This window comes from Labeo rohita, chromosome 17, assembly GCF_022985175.1.
Source record: "Labeo rohita strain BAU-BD-2019 chromosome 17, IGBB_LRoh.1.0, whole genome shotgun sequence".
NCBI classification, from domain to species: domain Eukaryota; kingdom Metazoa; phylum Chordata; class Actinopteri; order Cypriniformes; family Cyprinidae; genus Labeo; species Labeo rohita.
In genome coordinates, this window is record NC_066885.1 from 34,293,013 (window position 1) to 34,319,889 (window position 26,877).

The 26,877-nt window shown below is 36.9% G+C and overlaps 1 long non-coding RNA gene across 1 annotated transcript; it reads right to left on the reverse strand.

Moving 5' to 3' along the window:
* Positions 1-22,770: 22,770 nt before the first annotated feature.
* On the reverse strand, positions 22,771-24,085 carry LOC127180133 (uncharacterized). Its single transcript, XR_007829586.1, has 3 exons — positions 24,006-24,085; positions 23,282-23,405; positions 22,771-23,119 (listed from the first exon to the last, which is right to left on the reverse strand). It is a non-coding gene; the product is annotated as an uncharacterized LOC127180133 (long non-coding RNA).
* Positions 24,086-26,877: the final 2,792 nt, after the last annotated feature.

The window sequence follows — 26,877 nt, forward strand, 5'->3', positions numbered from 1 at the left end:
TTAGTTAGCTGAAATAGATCAAGTCTGTGCACTTCAGGAGCAGTATGTGTATTTAAAGAGCTTTCAGTCTTTGTGGACAGCTGTCTATGTAGGGAGCAGACAGCACGTGCAGGAACAGAGCTGTGCCTAAACTCAGCTCATTAGTGTGTCGTAAATCCTCTGCTAGCGCTTCCAAAAATGCAAGCTAGAACCAAAAATGAGTTCAGCTCGTAATCAGACTGCGTGGAGTTGAATGTTTGTCGTGAGGGCTCTGTATGCTCTCCTAACATTGGGGAGATCAGCTGTTGTGCGGTAGACAGTGAATCTAAACACGCGCGGCGGTGAGCGCGAGCCCCCGGTGGGCGAGTATGGGACTGAATGGAGCGCGCTGGTGTACTGCCGCTTGGCTTTGATTTGTTGTGAAGACAGCAGCAGCGAGACGCGCCCGACTCCAGGCTTTTCCCAGCATGCCCGTGGAGAGTGACACTTCCTCTGCCGTCTGAAGACGTGCGCTGAAGCGCTGCCAGCAGATCTCAGCACCGGCCTGACATTCATCAGCAGCGAGCAGCTCCACCGCAGCGCCCAGCGGGAACACGCTCCACCTGCGTCCGTCTGCGCGCGCTCGCGTGTGCGAGTGAGTGAGTGTGCGCGCGCAGACGCTCGGTCAGTGTGAGTCACAAACTGCCACGCTATGAAGGTAATGATGTAATTGAGCGCTCACATACATCCATGTTCACAATGTATCCCATACATCAGCGGCTGAATCCAATGGCCTCCCATTGTCCACAACAACATCCAAAGACTCTTTTCAGTTCTTCATGATTTATTGCATAAGGATTTTCTTTCTTCAAATTTTTGTACCATAAAATGTTTCTGAGCTTGGCATAACTAGTAAAAATGTACATTGAAAAGAAAAAGTTGTAATGAACCCTTGAGTATATTTTACAGTAAGAAAACACTTTTTTTTTTTTTAAAAAAACAAACTGTTATTTATTCATTTTGTTACAAAACCCCCATGAACATTACAGAATATCAAATTATATATCATTACAGGGTAGACTTTCCCACCTCTACATTTATCAAGAAAAAAAAAAAAAATTCTAAAATAAAATTATATATACAAACACAAAAAAAACTTAAATAGAAATAAAAAACAATGAAATAACATTCACCAATGTATATTAAAAAAAAAAAATAATAATAATAATAAAATAAATAAATAAAATAAAATAAAATAAATAATGCTGAGTGGATAAATTAAAATAAAAATATATTTATTCTTTGTTTTGGAATATGCTTGCTAAAGTGCATAATTTCTTGCCAATAGCAGCACCAAACAAAATAGCTAAAGTAACGACTACTTTCAGACAGGTTTCCTGAATTCTTTCCTCTTCTGCCATTGGTCACTAGTCCTGCCACAAACTCACACCATTGGATGAGCCTGAAGTTGACATACTCGGCCCATTCGCATCTCCATCCATGAGAAACTGACTGAAGGTGAATACAGCCTTTCTAATCCTCCTGAGACTCAGAGAATTTTTTTTTTTTTTAGAAACATAACAGCTTCTAACCAAGTTTTAACTTTTAATCAAGTTAAAAATATATATATATATATATATATATATATATATCACAATTCAGTACGTTTTATAAGAAGAGGAACATTATTTGAATAATTTCTAATGATCATTTTTGGGTTGGTTTGATTTATTTATTTATTAAATTTCTTTCAGATTTTTTTCATTATCCATTGAGAGACACCTGGACATGTCAGAAAGTGATATAGGAGAAGAAGGTAAAGAACCATATTCTCATAAAATGTGAGATATATGGATAAAATAACTTTAAAGCATTATTCTGATATTTTAGCTCGTCTATAAACACACTATAATAAATCAGAAACCATTGTGTAATATACAGTATGTCTTTACAATTTAAAATATATGTTTGGAAATAACTATTAGAAAGGAATAGAAGGAATTAGAAAATAATATAGAAAGTTTTTCAAAAACATGCAAAACCAAGACGTAGATTTAATTTCTAAGAACTTTAGACCCCAGCATGGCAGAATTGCAATGTTTGAATCAAGCAATTAAATATTATATCATTTTCACTAAATATGGGTAAAAACTAAAATGATCACAACAGCAGTTAACAGTTAACAAATGGCATATTAACTGCCACAGCTCACCAAAGTCACAAAAAAATGGCACCAGCCAGCTGACACAAAACTTTTGTAACAGATTTATCTATTTACGAAATATAGACTATATATGACATATTCTGTTTTGTTTTATTTTATTGTATTATTTTTTTGTGTAGTGAGATTGTTAAAATCACTATATTATATTTCAAATATTCTTTAAGTGAAAATTTATTACAACAGTGTCAAATAATGAAATGTCCTTAAAACCTTCTACAAACCTTACAAAACCTTTTCTTACTGCCAAACAAACAAACAAACAAAAAAATTACCTTAATGCAAAATTTGCCTCTCAAAAACATGGGAAAAAGAAAAAGTTTGGGTCTCAGAGGATTTTTATTTATCATTGTGGATGAATCTAAATCCACATTAATTAAATGTGGTCTAAACTCCATGGTCTGTCTAGCAGGCCCAAATTTGCCTTTTCTTTCCCTATTTAGGAAGTGAGTCTACTAAATGGATTTAACTAATGGATATCATATCTCATATCAGGGAATATGTAAAATAATCTAAAACACATGGGTAACAGACATGTGTACGGCTTGTGAGTGATGGATATTTGAAATCTTTGTAAATCTGCTGAGCTTGTTTCAAAGCACAAACTGATTTTGTGTGGCTCTGGCAGTTAGTCAGTAAGTTGAGACAAAAAACCAGAACAAACAGACTTTGTTTGCTTCTGATTGTATTGATGTCTACAACCAAACAGACCCTCCAGCTCTGAACAGAGCGAACGCATCTGATCTAACGGCCGCAGAGAGACTGAGATGTGCCCTAAACACAAGTGATTGGAAAATTACAGGGACTTTGTGAAGTCTGTCTCTCCAGTGTTTGTGGAGGCAGCGGAGCTCTCGCTGAGGCTTCTGGGTAATCTGGCAGATGTGGGAAAGCACTGTGATTGTCTTCCAATCACTTCAAGAGAACTGTGGTCATCACACTATGAGCAAAACTTCCCGACCGAGCGAATGCAGGCTGAATTTAGCACAAGGGATAGTTAAAGGGAAAGTTCAGCCTAAAATGAAATGAATTACTCATCCTCATGTCAATCCAAACCTGTATAAATTTCTTTTATCTTTGGAGAACAAAATGAGAATTTTAGCTTAATGTGTTTCATTATTAAGTGTTTCATTATTATACAGAGTACATTAGTGTGCCCACTATTTTTTTTTTTTTTTTTTCAGTGGCATTGAGTCCAAAAATATTTTTCCCACTGGGATGTTTTTTTAAAGTCTTCATTTAAGTGTTATAACCCATGAACCAAACCAACCAGTGATAAGAAAAATCACAAACCTGAAGCAAAAAAAGTGTTAAAAAATACAAGACTGTAAACTTAATGGCTTTAGTGGGGGAAAGACCTACACTATTAAACAAATTAAAAACAACAGAGAAACATTTAGAGTTGTTGATTATATCTGTTCAGTAACACTATTCACAATTATCTAGTTGCTTATTAGCATGCATATTTCTAGTATATTGGCTTTTTTATTAGCACTTATAAAGTACATATTAATGTTTTTATTAATTAAGTATTCATATTAATATTTATTCTGATCGACCATATTCTGCAATACATCAACATAACTACTACAACAACTATACTTGAAGAGTTCAGATGCAAAACAAGCTAAAAGCTATCTCGGTCAAAAATGAGATAATGATACTGAGTGAATGCTCTTGACATGTAGTACACATCCATCAAATACTTTTACTTCAAACTTGCTAAAATAGCAGCCTCAGCCCAATCAGAAGTACTGGTACTTACATAGAAACCTGTACATCTGAGCCTGATAAAAATGCATTTTTTAAAGAAAGACGTCAGATGGATTTAGCTGGTTTTGCATCTGAACTCTTCACTTACTTACTATTGATAAACAGCAAATTAGTTTTTTTTTTTTTTTTTTTTTTTTGAGGGAAAACTTAGATGATAGTGAATATGTGTTTAATCCAAAGTGTTACCAAAATATCAAAGTACTTTGACTGGATTTTTGACTGAGTGGGTGAAGCTTAACAACTCTTTTGTCAGGATTTGATTCTCTGATTGGTGGAATTTTCTGTATAGCATTATGGGTAATGTAGTTTTCTTCACAAATTAAGCTGTTAAATGTGATTATTTAAAAAAAAAAAAGTAGTTGAAATAATGGAAACAGATGGATTCAACAAATGCCATTGATTAATATAACCTCAAAGTCTGTTTTATAAGTTATCACTGAAAATGAGTTTTCCGACGGAGAAAATGAATGGAGTTTTTACCTCTGGATTCGACTTTTATGGTCTATTCCAATGGCCAGATTCACTAAACGGGGCAAATTAGCTTGAGAGTGCACTCCCATAAAAGCACCGATGGGAGTGGAAAATACTGTGGATCTGCTGACAATGAGTAGAAAATGAAAGAACACAGACACAGCCAGATCATTTCCATAATGACCAACACAATCTACACAAATTAGTGTAGGGATGACAATAATCATATGTGGGTTATCTACTAACAACTCAGGCTCACAATGGGCGCATGTCTTTGTTCATTTAAATACTCTCATTCCATAAATGTTTGCATCTGAAAGGAAAACTCCTACAATACGATACACTAACACTTTCTGTGAGATTTCAGTGATAATGTTTCACTGCGTTTCTTTAGTAAATCCTGACAGGTTTGTAGAGTCATATGTGAGGAACAGAGCATTCAGCCTAGCATCTATCATCCACAGAAGAAGAACATCATACAGGTCTGGAACATAAGAGTGATGTATTTATCACAGCTGATACTGATAGTTGGTAGGAGTGAACATTGGTAACGGTCAGTTAATCCATTAGTTTGTAAACACAAGTGTAATTGCTGGAGTTCATGTGGGCTGGCTTCAGTAATTGCCGGTTGTCCCTTTAAACATCAGCACAGTAATTTCAGATTTGTACTCGGCTCCTGATCAGGGGTAGAGCTGTGAGGCACTAGAGCTGCTCCAGGGATAAAAATACCTGTTGCGTGCTGTTGATGGTAATTACGGCCGTCTCTCATAGACGACTCTTAGAGAGCCTGAGAGCCGCGGCTTCTGTCTCTGATTGCTGCTCTGGATCCTTCAGCTCTGCTGTCCATTAAATCTTGATTGGTCTTCTCTCTTCTTGTGTGTGTGTGTGTGTGTGTGTGTGTGTGTGTGCGTGTGATGTATGTGGACCCAACAAGGGACCCAAGTCCCAACAAGCATAGTAAAACCTGAAATTTTTGACATTCTGGGGACCAGTCTGCAGTTGTCACAAAGGAAATAATTATTAAAAATACTAATTAATATTTATCTAAAATTGTAAAAATGCAAATGTGTTTTCTGTGAGGGGTAGTTTTAGGGATCTAAGTCTATGGAAAGTGTGTGTAATGGGGAACCAGTGACCTGATGCACAAAACTAACTGAACAAACTAACTGATTTTTAAAGTAGGTTTAAACTTGACAAAACCAACAAATCAAATCTGATTTAGGTAAAGTTCCATCTCTGGGTTTCAGGTTTTAGTTCAATGTAAATTAAAGCTCCATTTGATGTTTACATTGTTTCAGGTTAAAGGTAATTGAAGCAAAATTTCATTCAACTATCATATATATATATATATATATACATATAGGTGCATCTCAATAAATTAGAATGTCGTGGAAAAGTTCATTTCAGTAATTCAACTCAAACTGTGAAACTTGTGTATTAAATAAATTCAGTGCACACAGACTAAAGTAGTTTAAGTCTTTGTGAATTTTTAGTGAATTGTTGGCCTTCTGGAAAGTATGTTCATTTACTGTACATGTACTCAATAGGGGCTCCTTTTGCTTTAATTACTGCCTCAATTCGGTGTGGCATGGAGGTGATCAGTCTGTGGCACTGCTGAGGTGGTATGGAAGCCCAGGTTTCTTTGACAGTGGCCTTCAGCTCATCTGCATTTTTTGATCTCTTGTTTCTCATTTTCCTCTTGACAATATCCCATAGATTCTCTATGGGGTTCAGGTCTGGTGAGTTTGCTGGCCAGTCAAGCACACCAACACCATGGTCATTTAACCAACTTTTGGCAGTGTGGGCAGGTCCTGCTGGAAAATGAAATCAGCATCTTTAAAAAGCTGGTCAGCAGAAGGAAGCATGAAGTGCTCTAAAATCTTTTAGGTAAACGGGTGCAGTGACTTTGGTTTTCAAAAAACACAGTGGACCAACAGCAGGAGATGACATTGCACCCCAAATCATCACAGACTGTGGAAACTTAACACTTGACTTCAAGCAACTTGGGCTATGAGCTTCTCCACCCTTCCTCCAGACTCTAGGACCTTGGTTTCCAAATGAAATACAAAACTTGCTCTCATCTGAAAAGAGGACTTTGGACCACTGGGCACCAGTCCATTTCTTCTTCTCCTTAGCCCAGGTAAGATGCCTCTGACGTTGTCTGTGGTTCAGGAGTGGCTTAACAAGAGGAATACGACAACTGTGGCCAAATTCCTTGACACGTCTGTGTGTGGTGGCTCTTGATGCCTTGACCCCAGCCTCAGTCCATTCCTTGTGAAGTTCACCCAAATTCTTGAATTGATTTTGCTTGACAAGTCTCTCAAGGCTGCGGTTCTCTCGGTTGGTTGTGCATCTTTTTCTTCCACACTTTTCCCTTCCACTTAACTTTCTGTTAACATGCTTGGATGCAGCACTCTGTGAACAGCCGGCTTCTTTGGCAATGAATGTTTGTGGCTTACCCTCCTTGTGAAGAGTGTCAATGATTCTGGACAACTGTCAGATCTGCAGTCTTCCCCATGATTGTGTAGCCTAGTGAACCAAACTGAGAGACCATTTTGAAGGCTCAGGAAACCTTTGCAGGTGTTTTGAGTTGATTAGCTGATTGGCATGTCACCATATTCTAATTTGTTGAGATAGTGAAATGGTGGGTTTTTGTTAAATGTGAGGCAAAATCATCACAATTAAAAGAACCAAAGACTTAAACTACTTCAGTCTGTGTGCATTGAATTTATTTAATACACAAGTTTCACAATTTGTGTTGAATTACTGAAATAAATGAACTTTTCCATGACATTCTAATTTATTGAGATGCACCTGCATATATATATATAGATATATCAGAGGCTGCACTAGACTTTAACACTGTCCTTCATTTTGACAGACAGGGTTGTAAAAATTCTGTCATAATCTATTATTACTTATAATTTTTATCTTCATATTTTAATTAGAATAACACATTTAATTGCTTTTATTTTTGTTCACATTTTCATTTTTAATCATGAACCTTCAGGACGACAGCATTTAAAAAAAACAAAATATGCTAGGGCTGGGTAAACAAACAAACAAAAAATAATTGATTTCTCGATTTTAATAGATTCTCATTTTAATAAACCAATATCAATTTTTAAATCCCAATCAATCTTTTGGTCTATGCTGTTTTCAGTTGATGAATGAACAGTACATAGTGCGCCTTTGTGTTACTTTTGATATGAAACAAAGTCTCAGATTTCAATTTCTGTCCAATTTATTAGGAAATTCAAGCAATAAATACAGTTTTGGCGCTCTTTAATGTGGCGTGATAGATCGTGGTAGCTTCTTGGTACTACTGTGTAGTAGTCTGTGCATAACCAAACGCATAGGAAAACATTCTGTGCTCTGCTGCCAGACTGGAGAGCACTCACCACCAACCTCTGATATATATATATATATATATATAATGTAGATTGTATTTGTTAAAGCTGTTTGACTATTTTTATTTTATTAGTAGTCACCTTCTTTTAGGACTATTAGTCATCAAATGTTCAGTGAATAAGTGTACTGATGGTCACAGGTGTGGAGGTGCAGCTTTAAATCACTGAAAACCACCTGACTCATTTTGATACAGACACGAGTGACAGTGATAAAGTCTGAGTGGGTCAGTTGTTTACTCTGTAATTGGTCAGTCCATTTCCACCATTTGACCTGTTCAGGATGATGTGTGAACCGGGTGCAAACATAAGAGACAGGCATTATCACACAGACAGGGTAATCGTCCAGTCACAGCGATACGGAGACACTGCTTACTGTCATGTGACTTTTCACTATATATATCCCCTACATTCACACTACAGGACCCCAATGAGCTCAAGTAAAGAGACACATTCTGTTACTTTATAAAATTTTTTTTTGAAAAATACTTGACTTCATATTTCAGAATGTCTATTTTATGTATATATCAGCATAATTAATGTCTGCAGCATCTGATTAAGTGCACTAAACAAGAATGTGCTGTCAAGATGTTTGCAATCTGAAATTTCTTAAATTATTAAAGGGGTCATCGGATGCAAAGTTCACTTTTACATGTTGTTTGAACATAAATGTGTGTTTGCAGTGTGTGTACACATCTACCCTATAACGATAAAAATCCACCCAGTGGTTTTTATTTAATTTGTAAAAATAATATCCCCTTTTTCAAATCAAGCCATTCTCAGCAGCTTGTCTGTGTGATGTCACAAAATCCCAGGCCGCTCCCACAATAGTTGATTGACAATGGCGTCTTACCTTAGACCCGCCCTAATGAGCTGAGTGAGCTGAGAACAGGCTCTAGTGCAGGGGTAGACAAGAATGTCTCCGATTGAGGTGTTCTGTTGTTGGATGTAATAATGAAAATAACCGTCGTCATTTACTCCCGACATCTGAGCCGCTGAAAACACAGAGGATTAACCTTTCTTTTGTTTGTAAAAGGAATGCACCGCTGATCTACCTACATGCATGATGCAGCTTCACCTACACCAGAAGTGAGTATAAGGTTGTTGTTTTTTTTTTATGCATCTTTGCAAATTGCCTTTGTTAATAATGTGCTAGTTAGCAAGTTTCGTGGCTAAATGCAGCTAAAGTAAACAGCCTCAAAGATCGGCTCATCACTCCAGAAGGAAGAGAGGGGCTGGGTGAGCAGAGCTCATTAGCATTTAAAGGAACATGCAATAGAATGGGCTGATTTCTGAAAAATTTTGTGTTTCATAGACTTTTCATTAAGACTGTAAAAAATCATATGAACTTGTGGAAAATGGGCATCCGATGACCCCTTTAAATTAATAATAATAAATTATTCTTTTAACACTCATATTGTGTTCCGGTCATTTGAACCCAGAGAGGATTTTCTAAATTGGGATAATATTTGTACTTTTTTGGAGACTTTTCCCCCCCACTTTTTCCCACATTTACACTTGTGACATTCCTGGTCACAAACATCCAGCCTAAAATAGCTTATAAATGTCATGTTATGCTATATTATTACCAATTATTGTAATTAATCTTTTTAACTTGTTTTTTTTCAATTGATCGTAGGCCTCAGTAGGTGTGTTTCCATTACAAATTTGGGTAACACTTTAGTATAGGGAACAATTCCCATTATTAACTAGTTGCTTATTAGCATGCCTGTATTGGCTATTTATTAGTACTTATAAAACACATATTCTACATCACTATATTCTACATCCCTAATCCTACCAATGCCTAAACTTAACAACTACCTTACAAACTACTAATAAGCAGCAGATTAGTATTTTATTGAGGCAAAAATCAGAGTTAATGGTTTGTTAATAGTGAGATCTGGACCTTAAAATAAAGTGTAACCCAGATTTGCTCAAAACTTTTGCGATGTTTTATAAATATCGATAAAAAACTGTTGTGAAGTGACGGCGTTTCCATTAATCGATGTTATGCGACTAAAACAGATTTTTTCCTTTTGCGATGTCATGGCGATGGATGTTGATAGGTTTATGAATGTTGCAGCCACCACACTAGCCATTTATTTTAATCGTAGGAGACATAGACGTCTATCTTTACAGGAGCAGTGTGGAGAACCGCTTCTGAAACTGAAACAAGCCCTGGTATAAACACAAGCGTTGACTAGAGTGGCTGCGATCAGCAGACTTGTGCAGTGTAAATAAGGGGTTATCCAAGCTTTAATGGTTAGGAAAGCCCGTTATTTAAGCATTGTGTAGTCAATGCTTGTGTAAGCCGCCACATATAAGGGTCTTTGAGGTTATAGTACATTAAAGAATGATTACTTTTATGTACGCAAGGTGACCTGTAAATGCAAAAAAGCCGTTTCCATTGCTGTTTTGCGAAATATTCCTTTTTCAAATTGCCTGAACAACCTCATCCAAGTGTAAAAACTTTTATGCGATATATGGGGGTTTTTGCGAAATTGACGTGTTTCCATTAGGCATATTTTCAATTCGGAATTTTAATTTGCCCAACTGAAGGGAAATGGAAACGCAGCTAGTGATCTGAGTGTATATGAAGAGTTCAGATGCAAAACCAGCTAAAAGCCATCTCGGTCAAAAATGAGATAATGATACTGAGTGAATGCTCTCGAAACATATTATAAGTCCATCAAATACTTTTTCTTCAAACTCGCTAAAATACCAGCCTCAGCCCAATCAGAAGTACCGGTACTTAAGCAGAAACCTGTACATCTGAGCCTGATAAAAAAGCATTTTTTAAAGAAAGACGTCAGATAGATTTAGCTGGTTTTGCATCTGGACTCTTCATATGTTCCTTAGTTTTTGTATGAATATTGCCAAAATTACCTACAAATAATGCTTTCTTTCACCCAAAAATTGTGGTTTAAGCTCAGATCAATAAGGCCTACGATTTATCATTTGCACAAAAAATACAAAACCTGTGCTAATTCAAAGAAAACAAGTTGTCAGAAAGACTAAATATAACATTTGATTATAATTTAGCATAATGAGAAATTTACAAGAATTTTTTTTGTAGGCCAGATATTTTTGACCAGAAGCAACCACATTAGTTAAAGGGTTTTCAGCACAGCATAAGGACAAAAAACATGACAAAGTGTTTGTTTTATTATTCACACTAAATCAGATTTATTTAAACCAAACGAATTTGACTTAAAACGGGGTCATTTATTTGGCTCTATTTGTCTGACTCCAAAATCACTGTTCCTAAAGGGCACAAGACATACCTGGCTGTTTGTGTAGAGCTTACTTAAGTGTGTGTGTGTGGGACCCTCATCAGAGCTGTGATCACACACACAGGACGCCCCCCTCCACCCCGCCCCATCTCTTTGCTGCCTATCTTTATCGCCTGGGCCCGTCTTCCTCTTCCTCCTCCTGGCCCTCTGCCCGCTCCGCCGCTAACCCCCGTGTTCGCAAATCACCGCTTCCCGTGTCAGCAGGTAAATTGTTTTGTCCTCCCGTTCCCCGCTTTCATTACCTTGTGTAAATTAAGCGATACGTCGTCCACCGGCGCGAGTCGCGGCACCTCGTGCCGCCACGCCAAAATCACGAGATTTGGCATAATAAATGAAGACAAACTGGTGCAGGCACTGCTCCTTCTCCTCGCCGACTCGCTTTCATTATTCGCTTAACTCGCCGGAGAAAATGACTTAACCCTGACCTGAGCATTACGTCCCATATTCACTCCAGATAAAAGCCTTTTTACGGCAGGCCCCCCACAATTTATATTCCGCCAAGGAGGCCGCTTCTCCCTGTCACTTTTCCAATCTCGGGCCCCCTCAACACACGTCATTAAACTTGTCGTTCCTTCCTGTATTTGTCCATCAGTCCTTTCCTTTTACATAAAAGGTGGCAGCATTATTCTGGGCTTTGATGGCGCCCACTCATTTTTTTCCCTGCCGCGGGATGTTTGATTGGAAGAAATATAGCCTGAGCGCCGGCTCTATCTCCTCTCCGCTCTGCTGCCGGAATCGGACGCTTGATGAAATAGTGTTCCTTTAGCAAGAATAATAAAAACAGACTTCTGCATTACAGGCCCGGAGCCCGCAGGAGCGAGAAAGCCCCAATCTCCGCTCGGCCCTGACGGATTTTTATAGTCATACGGGCAGATAAATGGAAAGCGGCGAGCCGCGTAGGCGCTGAGCGCTGTGGAGACGCGACGCGGTTGCGCTCGTGCAGATAGTTGGGATTCCACGCCGTTCATCTGTGCTTTTAAATAACATGAGTGCATCAGTTACAGTGCGTGGAGAGAGCTTTGTTTTTCAACCCAGGCTCATTGGAAAAACATGCATGTGCTGACATTACGTTGCGTTGCTTCTTGCACATTTTCACAAAGTGAAATGTCCAGTGAGTGGCGCTAAAATAGTGTTCAGTTTTATCTGGAACCAATAAATGTGATTCTGATGACATTTTATTACTTTGGTTATTACATATCAGAAAAAGTTAATTCTCTTTTGCATTAGAAAATAACATAGTTGCTTCCCCAAAACTAACCGATCGTGTTTACAAAGGCAAATGTGTGATAAGAGCCTATTTGCTGAAGCAACTATGTTATTTTCTCTTGTTTCTACAAATCATTGTGCTCAACTTTCATGGCTCGTGTTTGATGGGACTCGCTCCTCAGTGCTTCACATCACAAGTGCAGTGCTGTACCGGGTGCGCTACTGAGCAAGTTTACGCTGGCAGAAAATCTACACATATCGAGCTGGTTATGTGATGTAAATGTCAAAATGTATTAGTTTACAATTAGTTTATAATATAGTATTGTGCAAGGAATCGGGTAAAAATAATTCTTTATTAATTGATAATCTGCCATGTAATCATAGTTTGTGTAAAATTAGCCTAGGTTCACACTGTAGGAGAATGTAGCCCAAATCTTTTTTTTCTTTTCTTTGCTCACATGTGACTCAGATCTGTTTTTCTCATGACAGTGTGAACAGCAAAAACCACATGAAATCTGATCTTTTCAATTCTGATTTGTGCCACTTTCATATGTGGTACTAAATCTAATACAATTCAGATGTTTTGCAATGTGACTGCAGTCTGAACCGCAGTCATATTGGCTATTATGTCACTCTAGATCGACATTCGTCATAATTCTGCACTGAGAGGAGTCAGTTCAAAGATTTTACATACCGGTAGTTCTTTGAACACTCTGTGAACATGACAGACAGTTGTGTTGATAATCAGGGGAGAAGCAGTGTATTGTTGCTTTATGCTGTATTACAGTGACAGCTAAGGGGTCATACTGTAAATATTTAAAAACTTTGCTCTCTTTCTCCTCATCAGGTTGTAAATGTACAAGTAAATGCTGTCTCCATGTTTACTTGCGTATGACAGCATGCTTCATGATGTCTTGTTCTTTTCGTTCTCCACATTTGAAATGATAATGTGACCAGCCATGCAAAAAAATTGGATCTGAGCGATAAATGGGGATTTAGGACTAATGCTTGCAGTGTGAACATAGCATAAAAGTTGTTTTGGCTCAAAACTGCAGTGAATTGAATGTGTAGCTACATTTTTATGATGTTTTATTAACAAGGTTTGGGAGGAGCACACTCACATAACCAACCAATTCTGCACAGGAGGCGCTCATCTAAATAATCGACTTAACCAGCATGATGTATCCACAAGTTTCCTACGCCCCATGAAGCCTTGCGTCAAAAGTGGGAGCGTCTTCTGGTTCAAAGAAAACAAGCAGGACGTGACACTCATTCATTCAACAGTTGACAGGAGTGACAGGCAAATGAAGCCTCGTGAAGCACAGAGACTTTCCTCTTAAACTTAATGACTTTTATTGAACAGAATTTTCTTAACCGCTTCCATTTAACACAGTGAAAATTAATATTTAAAATACAACAATATATTGTTGATTGTGGAAAATTAATTTCTACACACTGTAGAGTTTAAACATTTTCCACAACACCACAAAACTTTTACAACCTCAAAATGCAAAAGCATTTCATTGAACATCAAATGCAGATGTATTTTGGTACATCTCGATAAATGAAATATAAGTCTTTTTAACCCTTTAAAACAAAAGCTTTTTTGCCCTAAATTGCCTAGCCTCATCACTAACAAGAGTCAAGTAAATGTGTTATATCAAGGAAAACCTGTAAAGGCAATGTGTACAAGGATATCTGGCTTCAAACTAAAAATGACAAGACAGCAGCAACAGTAAAATGACAAAATGCAAATATTTTACAAAATTATTTCTTTTTACAGGTTTACATTCAATAACTGCTGTTAGTGATAAGGCTGGGTGCATATACAATGCCAAAAAATTAGAGCAGACAGTAATTGTGCAAACAAGTGTCACTCATTCAAAAGATGAGAATCCCTGATGTCAGCTGTGTTGTAGTTTGGAGCGTTTAGCCAAGCCCAGGCCCGGTTTTACAGGGGTCTGGGCAAAAAAACCCTCACTTGAAGCTGTAATAATAGCATGCTAGTGGAAGAGATCTAGCAAACTATCCCCAGAACATCTCCAAGATCTGGTTCACCAGACTCCTCCTGAATAAATAAGAGAGAGATATAAACAGAAATTAATAACCAACTAACCAATATCAAGTCTAATATCATGTTATTTATACAGCGCGTTATTTACACAACAGATTGTGTCAAAGCAACTTTACAGTATTAAATAGGACAATAGTGTGTCAATAATGCAAAGGTTCCAAGCTGCAGCAAAGTCAGATTGCAGAGGACTCATCTGGGTCTAAAAGCTGCATTTTTAATCTTCAGTCTGCTGACCACCATTAAAATCCACTGTATGGAGAAAAATCCTGGAATGTTTGCTATTTAGAACATTTAAAGAAAAATGGCCCACTTCATATTAATCAAACAGACAAATCCCATTCTGAATGCTGATGAAAATTTCATATATATAACTGAAATGCTCATACATTTACGGTTAGGGATGGTTATCGTTAAGGTTTTAACGGTATTACTACTTCTATCGATACCACTTATCGATTCGGTACTTTAACGGTACTTTTATCGGTACTTTTTGTTGTGTTTTTTCATTAAAAAAACGAAACAAATTGAGAACAGAAATAACACTTTATTTTTTAAATGTAAAATAATTATCTATAGCTTAGCAAACACCAATGTTTGAGCAAATATCTATTACACAAACAAAACCAATGATTGTAAAACAAATAAATAAACACAATTTTCTTGTAAATGAATATACAATGATTTAAAGCAGTGGTTTCCAAACTTTTTCTGCCGGGCCTTTTGCAGAATAAAAAAATTCAAGCCCCACCCCCGCATTTACACATAAACATAAACACAACTTGAGAAGGATTTATTTGAAATGTAATAATTAAAATTCAGTGTGTGACAACTTACTGAAAAAAACTAAACATGGAACTAGTCACTTGCAGTGTTGGGGCTAGTTACTCAAAAAAGTAATATATTACATATTACATATTACTCTCAAAAATAGTAATGCCTTACTTTACTTTATTACTCCCTGGAGAAAGTAACTAGTTATATTACTAGTTATATTACTAGTTACATTTTTTTTCTTAATTACTCTATAATTGCCTGAGATGCATCAGATGGAGGGAGAACATACAAAGGAGGAGTGTTCTTTAGGGTCTTTATTACGCCAACAACAGACTGGCACTGTCTAGCACAAATAACTACAAACAACTGTACTTGTGCAATCAAGTACAATGGGGCTGCTCGTTCATGTCACTCTGTCGCTTCGCAAGGAGCTTGATGTGTCCGTGCTGTCGCTGCAGGTGCTTCTTCAAGTTGGAGGTAGAGTTACAAGCGGTGGAGAGCAGCTTTCTCCCCGGGCAGAGTGTGCACTTCACCGTCAAGTTATTTTCCTTCCGTTGAACATATTCAAAATAATGACTGAATCTCCACCCGTCAAAACTAGTTTTCTGTTGCTGGGAACTAGGGCTGCACGATTTGGGAAAATGTTCATATTGCGATTATTGAGGTCAATATTGCGATACGCGATTGCGATTATAATAAATGGTACTGTGAGTCAACTTGATGGGTTCTTAAAGAAAATGCACACACAGATTAGTGATAATGCGGAAATGTGTATTTGTAACACTAGAAATGGTTTCAAAATAAATTATTTTTACCAAATGAAATAGCATTTGCATTAATGTAAACTCTCAAAAGTATAGCTAAATTAAATAAAATAAAAACATACACAGTTTCACAAAAATAAGATATTTTAAAGATTTTGCCCAAACAAACGGACATTTATGAAGAATTTAACATGTACTCTGTGTAAAATCTTTTGAAAAGGAGACAGGATATGTTTTTGGTCGATCGGATCACAAGTGGACAATGGAGACACAGTCGTTTACACCTGGCGTTTTAATCCATCTCTTCTGTCCACTTTCGACCACTTCTGACCACATTCCTGCATTTACATACATTACAAACTCCACTGACTGGCGTCTCTCCTGTATGATTTCATGTGATTCTCTTCAGACATTAGAACTGTACATGAATTATGAGCTTCTAGAACGTTTGACCTCCTAACTGAAGATCTTTTTTACAAATATAAATAAAAACAGTTTAAATAAAAATAGTCTAAACAAAAAAATAGCTGTATTAAGTGCAAACAATAGTGCAGCCATAATCAAAGTAGGCCAGGCTACTCTCTCAATGTTCAAAGTGCAAATAGAGACCAATTTTTTTAAGCCTGATACAGAGCTAGACAACTACACAACCTATTATAGGATACATACAAATAACAACATATATATGTTATGTAGCCTAATTTGCGCGCACTGTGGAACCGCTCTCTAAAGGCGCGTGTTAAAATTGCTTTTGAAGGCGCGTGCGCGTTTTACTTTCGGTTTCGTTTTAAGGATCGTGCGAATTCTCAGCGGCGCTGAGCGTGCTTTCTACAATACGAGACATTAATTTAACAAACGAATTTGAAAGTGAGGGGCACACAAACGGGATTTTGAAAAGTAGATGTGGTCAAAAGTGGACAAGCTGAAAACGTTTTACACCCCTATTTACACCTGTACTTAGCATTGTCCACTTGTGATCAGATCGACGCATCAGAAAACGCATGTTAATACCAGGTGAAACAGGGCCTCTAATTCTTGCACAGTATCTCTCTCTGGTCAGTGTCAGTAATCTCAAATCCAAATCCAAAACAAAAAAAAAAAAGTAGGTGTTCTCAAGTCCAAACTTATTTAATATAATCACACAGGCTGACATCGCGATTGCGATACGATTAATTGTGCAGCGCTACTGGGAACCTTCCTCTGAAAAAGAGCTTGCCGTTGTTGACGCTTCCATTTTTCCCCATCTGTCTTTGCGGGTGCCGCTCTGCTGCCGGCTGCCGGGTGTCGACCAATCGGTGATGGTAAATGATACCTCGTGCCAAACCCAGACCAATCACTGTTCCATTCACGCCCCCTCCCCTTCCCTTCTGTTCTCTGTGTTGTGTGCCTTGTGTGTGATGAAGGTGCTACTGGCAAATGTAACGCAAGTAACTAGCTCGGGAAAACTGTAATAATATTACCATTTTCAGACGAGTAATGCCTTACACTACTAGTTACTGAAAAAAGTAATATTATTACAGTAACGCGTTACTTTGTAACGCGTTACACCCAACACTGGTCACTTGTAACTAGTCACTTTACTATGTACTATTTTTTGCAAGATAATTTCGCAGTGGGGTCTTGTATCACCCTGAAAATGTTTATTTTTTCATAAAAATCTAGAGATGTACCGAAATGAAAATTCTTGGCTGAAACTGCTTTGTAATAATTATTTATTATTTTATTAATTAATATAGTTGTTTTGTTAGACTTTTTAATTTAACTCAATATTACTGAATAAAAAAAATATACTGAATAAAAAACATTTTATTCAGTTCTATGAAACAGAGAATCAGATATAACTTTTTTTTTTTTTGACTAATTATAAAAATAATGTATAGTCCTACAAAGCAATTATTATCAGTTCATGTGATCAGAGCATACCGTCACGACTCACGAGAGGGTAGCGTCATTTTACCAGCGTTGTCCAGTACAGCAGTACTACAGCATGTTACAGCCATAGTATGCGACGCTATTGCAAACAGGAACGAGTATACATAGAAATTTTCTGTCCGCGCGTTATTTGTGCAGTCTTTGTATTTCCGTTGAGCATAAGCGGTACACGAGTGGAGCATTCATATGGGCCGTGAGGAACTCAACGGAGCGCACATTCATAGAGCGGAATATTGAGCGGAGCTTAACACATTAATTGGTGTGCGCTGAATACTTCCGGACTGCGCGGGAGATATTTTCAGCCGTTTATCATTTTCGAATTTCTATAAAAATCGGCTGTACACTAGCTTTGCCGCGCCCCCCCCAGTTTGGGAACCACTGCTTTGGATCGTTTGGCTCTCTCCACCATTGTCACTCCATAAGCGCGAGCTCTCTCGTGTGTGCGCGAGCTCTGTGTACTGCGGAACAGACTACATTTCGTGCATGAGATTGCAAATAACTGCAGTGCAGGCGAATAACGAATATTATCGCAAATTACAAAAGGCTGGTCAGGTAAGGTAATGTTTATTTAGCAATAATAAATAGGAAATTTATTTTTAAAAATTCTCCAGTACCGACAGCAGAACCGTTAACGTCAGAGCTTATCGATACTTCGGTCTTTTATAATTAGGCACCGGGACCGATTAAGTACCGGGTTTCGGTACCCATCCCTATTTACGGTAACACTTTAGAATTGGGTAAATGTATTCACTATTAACTACAACTTTTCCCTCAATAAATTCCTAATTTGCTGCTTATTAATAGTTAGTAAGTTAGTTGTTAAGTTTAGGTATTGGGTAGGATTAGGAATAAATGATTGAACACTACAGATGTTTATATACTCCACAAGACAAAATAATATCTAATTTAAATGACCACGTGCAAAAGTTTTCATACCCTTGAATCTCAACACTGGGTGTCGTTTCCTGGATGATTCACAACTGTTTTTATCTTTTTTATCTTTTATCTTAAGTTCCTTGTTTGTCCTGAGCAGTTCATCTGCCTGCTGTTCTTCAGAAAAATCCTCCAGCTCCTGCACATTATTTGGTTTTCCAACATCTTCTACATATTTTAACACTTTCCAAATGTGACTGTATGATTTTGAGATCCATCTATTTAACAATGAGAACAATTGAGGGACTCATACATAAGTATCAGTAAATGTTTTCACCTTTTGTAATAGTAGGCAACACAATGCATTAAGAGCCAGGGGGGTGTAAACTTTTGAACTGGAATGTTTTGAATGTGTACATTTTTCTTGTTTGCATATTTTTTCCCCTCCATTTAGTATTGCACTTCACAAGGTACATAAATATTTACATCTCTCCCAAAAGACAATGTAAGTACAATTTACCCTGATCATCCAATTCAAAGGTTCTTAATGTATTGTGCTGCTTTCTTGAGCATCAGTGAATGTTCTCATCTTTTTTTTAATAGTTATGAATTAGTTCCCCAATTGTCCTCAGCTGGAAAAGATGGATCTCAAAATCATACATTCACTTTTGAAATGGGTTCAAATATGCTGCTGGAAAACCAAATAATGTGCAGGAGCTGGAGGATTTTTCTTAAGAAGAGCAGGCAGCTGAACTGCTCAGGACAAACAAAGAAATAATTAACTATCACAAAACATAAAAACAGTCACAGATCATCCAGGAAACCGCACACAGTATTAAGATACAAGGGTATGTAAACTTTTGAATGGAGTCATTTTTATAAATTCAGTCATTATTTGGTCCTGTGGAGTTTAAATAAACATCTGTTTTGTGAAATATTCAGGTCAGTACTAAATAAAAAAAATAACATGCAATCTTCATGATCCCTATTACTTTTTATAAAATCGTATAAAACTAACATTTTGCGTATTCTGCAAGGGGTATGTAAACTTATGAGCAAAACTTTACATGATCATTGTACATTAAATTTAAACACCCAGAAACCAGACACCAATAATACAAACTCAAAGCCTAAAAAAGCCCAGTTTCTTGGTGGTTCACTGGTGTTTGGCGATGTAGTGAGGTCTTCTGAAACAAAACAATTGGTCTGTGTAAGAAACTAAACATTATTTATTACATCACTCACATAATGACATACAGTACTTGTCTAGTTTGTAAACATTACAATTTGTAAATGTTCACAAAGAAGACTCTTCAGCTCACCAAGGCTGCATTTATGTGCTGAAAAATACAGTAAAAACTAAAAACACTAATAGCATCAAAAAGTTTTAAAATAACTGTTTAAACTGTTTGTAAAATACATCTTAAAATGTAATTTACTGCTGTGGAGCAAAGCTGAAACTTTATTAACATTATTAAAAAAAAAAAAAAAAAAAGAAAGTATATTAGAATGATTTCTGAAGGATCATGTGACACAACTTACACTGCCAAATCATGCTGGAACCTAACCTGAAGGAAAAGAAAATGTCAAAGTTTAATCCTCCATCAAAACCATTCAATCTGAATTCCTTACAGTACAGTTCATTACTATGTAGACCTGCCACAAATGTATATATATATATATATATATATCCATCTTAATTTTACAACATGGACTTCTGCTTCAATAGCTACTACAGGCAATCTAGGATAAAACTATATCTGCACTACAAACACCAGCGTGATATATATAGAATAATAAATGAATTAAACTAAGAAATACCTATTTGCAGTATCAAACATCAAAACAGACCATTTCAATTGAATTTACAAATGTATGTGCCACTTTTACGTGTCACTCCTGTTACTGTGAATGTACAGTAATGCAGTACAGTACAGTAAAACTGCAGCGCTCTAGTAATGGATCCCGCCTTATAAATGACAGAGTAAATAGAAGAGAAGCTGCTGCTAAAGTTATACGTTTCTGGTCTGCTAAACACGAGAAAGGCATTATACATTAACTGGACCAAACTAAAATTTACGTCGTTTAACGTTATTTGAGTAACGTTATATAAAAAGTTTTCTAGCAGTTTCGCCTCATGGCTTTTTCAAGTACAGACCGTTCACTTGTTGCTCATTTTTCCAAGTAGGGCTCGCTGCAGCCTGCGGTGGACATCCAACCCCGCCCACATCCACGCATGACGTCAGACGTCACGCCCATCGCCGATACAACCCCGCCCGCGTACGAGCGTGACGTCGAAAGTCACGCCCATATCAAATACGTCACCTTGTTACTCCCCAATCCCTATACCGGGAAACCCGGAAGTATGTCGAAGCAATTTACGGTTGTTTCGGGCATCTCTATAAAATAATAGGCCATTGTCCTTCGTTTTACTAATACACGTTTTCTTATTCGTGTAAAGGATGTCTAGGCTAAAATGCTACAACTTAAATCTAATATATTCAATGTCTAATATACGGAGCTGATTTCGTCATCATGACAGCCTGTAATACGCTTGCATTGACTACATTAGGCTAATTGTTAATAAAAACCTTTTAACCTTACCTTGTTCATTTATGTAATGAGATAAATTCTCATTTATTACGATCGATTTGAGGCGAATTTTAAATGCAATGTAATGTTTAAAAGGGGACTGTAATGTTTATTGTAAAAGTATGTAAAATTATTGTAAAAGTTGGTATTGTATAATTGTTAGCTATTTTTTTTTAGTGTTCCACTTATCACAAAGTGTTAATATTTAAATGACAGAATCAACAGTTCTCCATATGCAGTAGCTACACATACACAGGCTAAATAGAGGTTGATTGCTTTGATAGTTTAAACATGACATTGACCTTCAGGCCTTGTTCATCACAACTTGATATGATATTTGTCCAGTTCCTCCACATACTTAAAGATGAATAAAAAGACATACATTACTTATTTGGGCATTTTATATTTATTATTTTACAAAAATAATTCAATTTAAAATGTTACAAAAATATACACTACCAGCCAAAAGTGTTTGAACAGTAAGATTTTTAGTTTTTTTTTTTTTTTTTTTTTTTTTTTTTTAAGAGTCTTCTGCTCACCAAGCCTGCATTTATTTGATCTACAATAACACAAAATGTAAGCTTCTATTTGAATATATTTTAAAGTGTAATATATTTCTGTGATCAAAGCTAAATTTTCAGCATCATTACATCATTACAGTCTTCTGTGTCACTTGATTCTTCAGAAATCATTCTAATATGCTGATTTCTGATTATCATCAATATTTAAAGCAGTTGAGTACATTTTTTCTGGATTCTTTGATAAATAGAAAGATCCAAAGATCAGCATTTATCTGAAATAAAAAGGCTTTTGTAACATATACACTATACCATTCAAAAGCTTTAAGTCAGTGTGCGTGTATATATACATTATTATAGAATTAGTAGATTATAGAAGTTAATACTTTTATTTAGCAAGGATGCTTTAGCTTTAACAAAAGTGATGATAAAGACATTTCTATTTCAGATAAATGCTGATAAAGATAAGTGATGATAAAGATTTCTATTTTAGATAAATGCTTCTGAACTTTCTATTCATCAAAGAAACCTGAAAAAAAAAAAATCTACTCAGCTGTTTTCAACTTAATAATAATAGTTATAATAACAAGCAGCAAATTAGAATATAGAATGATTTCTGAAGGATCATGTGACTGGAGTAATGCTAAATGTCATATTTGAAATTAATGGAATTAATTACATTTTAATAGAAATATAGAAAACTCTTTCAAATAGAAAAAGAGCTATATTAAATCGTAAAAATATTTTAAAATGTTGCTGTTTTTGCTATACTTTGGATCAAATAAATCCAGGACTGGTGGGCAGAAGAGACTTCTTAAAAAAAAAAAAAACACATTAAAAATCTTTGACTGATTGTGTTTAACAAAATATATGTTCAAATTACATAAGTCTGAGCAGTTGAATGATCAGACAAACAGTTCTTGTTATGCAGTACACATACATACATACATAGGCTACACAGAGAGATTCCTTACTCTGAAAGATTATTCACAGGACATGGCATGAGGCCTTGTTCATCAAGACAATTTGATATGAATGTGTCCAGCTCCTCCAGATACTCAAAGATGAATAAAAAGACCTCTCTTGCTTCATCCGATTCCCCCCCCCACCCCCGGTAGTCTTTGATGGCATTCTGTTGATTTTTACTGTCCATCTGTAGAAAGGCAGGACCTTTCACCACCCCACAGAATAACTCACAGCGACTCTGTTTCCAGCACCACGATGGACCTTTGGTAACTTCCACTTTATGTCCTCTTGGTGCTCCTGATAAAAATAGAGAATACATATGTGTTGGAATGTATATGTGTCCACTAAAAAGTATTTACCTCATCATTTAGGCTACCTCATCCTTCTACATACAAACATATGTATGATTTATATATTTATTTATCCATATCAATATCTAGAGAAATGTTCTCACCATACCTCCATGCACCATTGCATGGCTTATGTGGTCCTCCAAGTGAATTGTAATGAGTCATTTTCTTTACTGGTAAAACTGCAGCAGGGACCCCTCAACCCGGCAGAACTGCCCTGCATCAGGCTTGGACTGAAAATGTGTAGAATGCACAAAAACATTGACAAACGTTATGTGATCTTTCCATTAATATAGAAGAATACAAAGATAATTTGTGACATACACAGAGTTATCCAGCAAGACGTAGTGAAATGATGCGGTTACTCGTCTGATTTACTGTGCATGGGTACTGTGATCAGTGTTTATCATTAAAGATGTCATATGTATGTGAGTGTTTTGTGTGGGGGGGCCAGGTAAGTATATATATGTGAGGGATGAAGAGTGTGTGTCTGAGTGGGTGAGATGACCTATGTATGTATACACACACACAGACGTACACACACGTACAGTATACACACAGTGCACAGATTCTTACATTCTTACGACGACATTAAATGAATGCTGAATGAACGTGCAGTTCCCCAAAACACAAACACATAACACTCATCCAACCCACGCACGCACAAATATAACGTTAATATATATAAATATATATGTAAATTTGTTGTTAGCTAAGTAATAAGGTGTCGGTGTGAAGTTTAAAACACATACTAAGCGTGCCGAACTGTTGTTTATGTACATGAACACAACGACGCACACATGGTAAAGATCAAAGATATATTTTTTACTTACCCACACGGCAAACAACTTCTTCTTTTTAGCAGTTAGCAAACAATACGAATTATCTTCTTATCGACGCTTCTTCCTGTTTCACAATGAATGAATGAATGTGACGTATTTGGACATGGGCGTGGTTTGTAACGTCGCACTTGGATATGGGCGGGGTTGGATGTCCACCGCAGGCTGCAGCGAGACGCTCCTCCATATTTCCGCTCTCATACACTTAGAACACGACCTTTGGGCGACTATATGGTATTTAGTAATTCATATTTCCCCTTTAAAACGGCATACAATTTCATAGCAGTATTCCTCTCACCGAATATAACCGTGTTTACAGTATACCATGGCAAGTCTTACAATTACTCCATAAGAAGACTAGAAACGGCCACATTTTTTTCAAAAGCCTTCTTAAAACACATTTAAAATATATATTAAACACTTACTTTGAGACCAGTGATGATTGTCGTCGAAAAGTTAAGAACACAGATCCAACCTGCTGCATATTCAGTCAGCGTTTTCCTCAAGAGTCGATTCCCGCCGGCGCCTTCACCACGCGGGGGCTTCTCCAATGGCGTTAGATTTGGCGCATGTTTGGTAAACCAGCGCATGAAGCTCGTTACCGCCACCTGCTGCTTTGAAATGTCATCGAGTAATATATAAAGAGTTATGGCATTTTGCGTAAGATTATATATATATATATATATATATATATATATATATATATATAAAGTGTGTACATGCACAGATTTGACACACAATGTGTGTACACTAAAGTCACAGCAACATTAATATTTGTAAAAATGGTCTTTAACATGAAAACAGATGTATGCACTTTTGATTATTGAGTGCAGAAGGTTTTTGGAAATTTAAGCCATTCTTGCCGCTTGCTATTCTAAAGTAAATGATTTTGACGTTGATGTCGTTCTAAGGTGGTAATTTGAAACCATTTAGCTGCATACATTTTCATAATCACTTGCAATTTACAGATTTTACAGCTGGAAGAGAGGTGTACATATGTTATAAGCATTTTATAAATGAGCCCAAGAAGGTAAAGTACTACAGGATATTCCTGTGATAGTGTACAACAAAAAGTGCTGTAGTAATTCTATCATTATTATCTCTGTTTCAATACTTTTGTATTACCATACAAAAAAACAACAGAAAAACAACATATGCCATCTAATGGTAAATTCTTGTGATACTGTACAGCAGAAAAGTGCTATGGTAATCCTGTCATATATAGCTTGTGTTGGTATTACCACAGAAGAACAACAGAAAAACAACATATGCCATCTAATGGTAAATTCTTGTGATACTGTACAAAAAGAAAGTGCTGTGGTAATCCTGTCATATTTAGCTATGCTCATTTGTTGTGTGGTAAATTTATGTTGTACTGTTGCAGTACCACAGGATTACCACTGGACATTTTTGTAAGGGTATGTTGTTCATAAGAATGTAATGACGTTTCTCATAAAGGTGTGCATCTTTACAAAGTAAACAATGGTCTAAAAAACACTTAGCCTCTTTGCTAATTAGCACACAAAATACCATTGGTATACTACGTCCGGCGCCTCACCGGAAGTTGTACCCACGTTCTTTTTTACAGTAGCGCCCCCCAGAAACTTGTGGATGTATGGCATCCCTCCTCCACCTCAACTCCTCACTCTTAACTATTCTCATCACAGACTAGGGATGGGGGAGTTCTCTGGGTTCGGGCTTTATTCTGAGCCTGGAGCCCTCCCTCAGAACTCAAGGAACGGGGAGTGCTTGAATCGGACGCCAAGGTTGTGTTGTTTCTTTCTGATAGGTGAATAACGCTGCTTTTGCGTTGTTTCACACAATTTCTCTCTGTTGGCTTTTGCTTGAATATGCTTGTGTGTCATCTTTGCTTGTTTCCGCCATTGTCATTATGCCAGGGTTGTGTACGTATGTGTGAGGCGGAGCTATCAAAATAGGGGCGAGATCCTGTTGGGGTATGGCCGTATTTGTTTGGTGCCTTCAAATATCGACATTATTTGGCAATTGCTTAGTGCAGTGGTTCCCAACCACGTTCCTGGAGGCCGCCCAATACTGCATGTTTTCCATGTTTCCTTAATCAAACACACCTGATTCAGATCATCAGCTCATTAGTAGAGACTCCAAGATCTGAAATGGATGTGTCAGACAAAACGTGGTTGGGAACCACTGGCTTTCTGCACCTTTAACTGGTTTTAAAGGGATAGTTCACCCAAAAATGAAAATTAAGTCATTAATTACTCACCTCCATGTCCAAACCCACAAGTCCTTTCTTCATCTTTGGAACACAAATTAAGATATTTTTGAAGAAATCCAAGAGCTCTTTGACCCTCAATAGACAGCAAGGTTCCTTCCACATTCAAGGTCCAGAAAGGTACCAAGAACATCGACAAAATAGTCCATGTGACATCAGTGGTTCAACTGTAATTTTATGAAGCTGCGTCAATACTTTTTGTGCGCAATAAATAAATAAATAAATAAATAAAAATAATGACTTTTTTTTAACAATTCTTGTCCTCTGTATTACCCTGGTGCTATTTTGGAGAGCATCTCAATGCATGTGCACGCTCTCCTCTGAAATGTAAACAACGCCTGCACAAGGTGCTGTTGTTGTAGAAGATGTGTGCGTCACACTTTGTTTACGTGCAGAGGAAAGTGTGCGCATACATCGTGGTACTCTCCAATATACAGTAGTCAACATTTGAAGTGGATCAAAAAAGTTCATCAAAGTTGTCCTAAGACAAGACTGGGTATTGTTTTAGTTTTAGGACAACTTTGATGAAAACTTTTGATCCACTTCAAATGTTGTCTATACTGTAGTGCTAGGGTGACGCAGAGGAGAAGAATTGTTGAATAAAATTGTTATTTT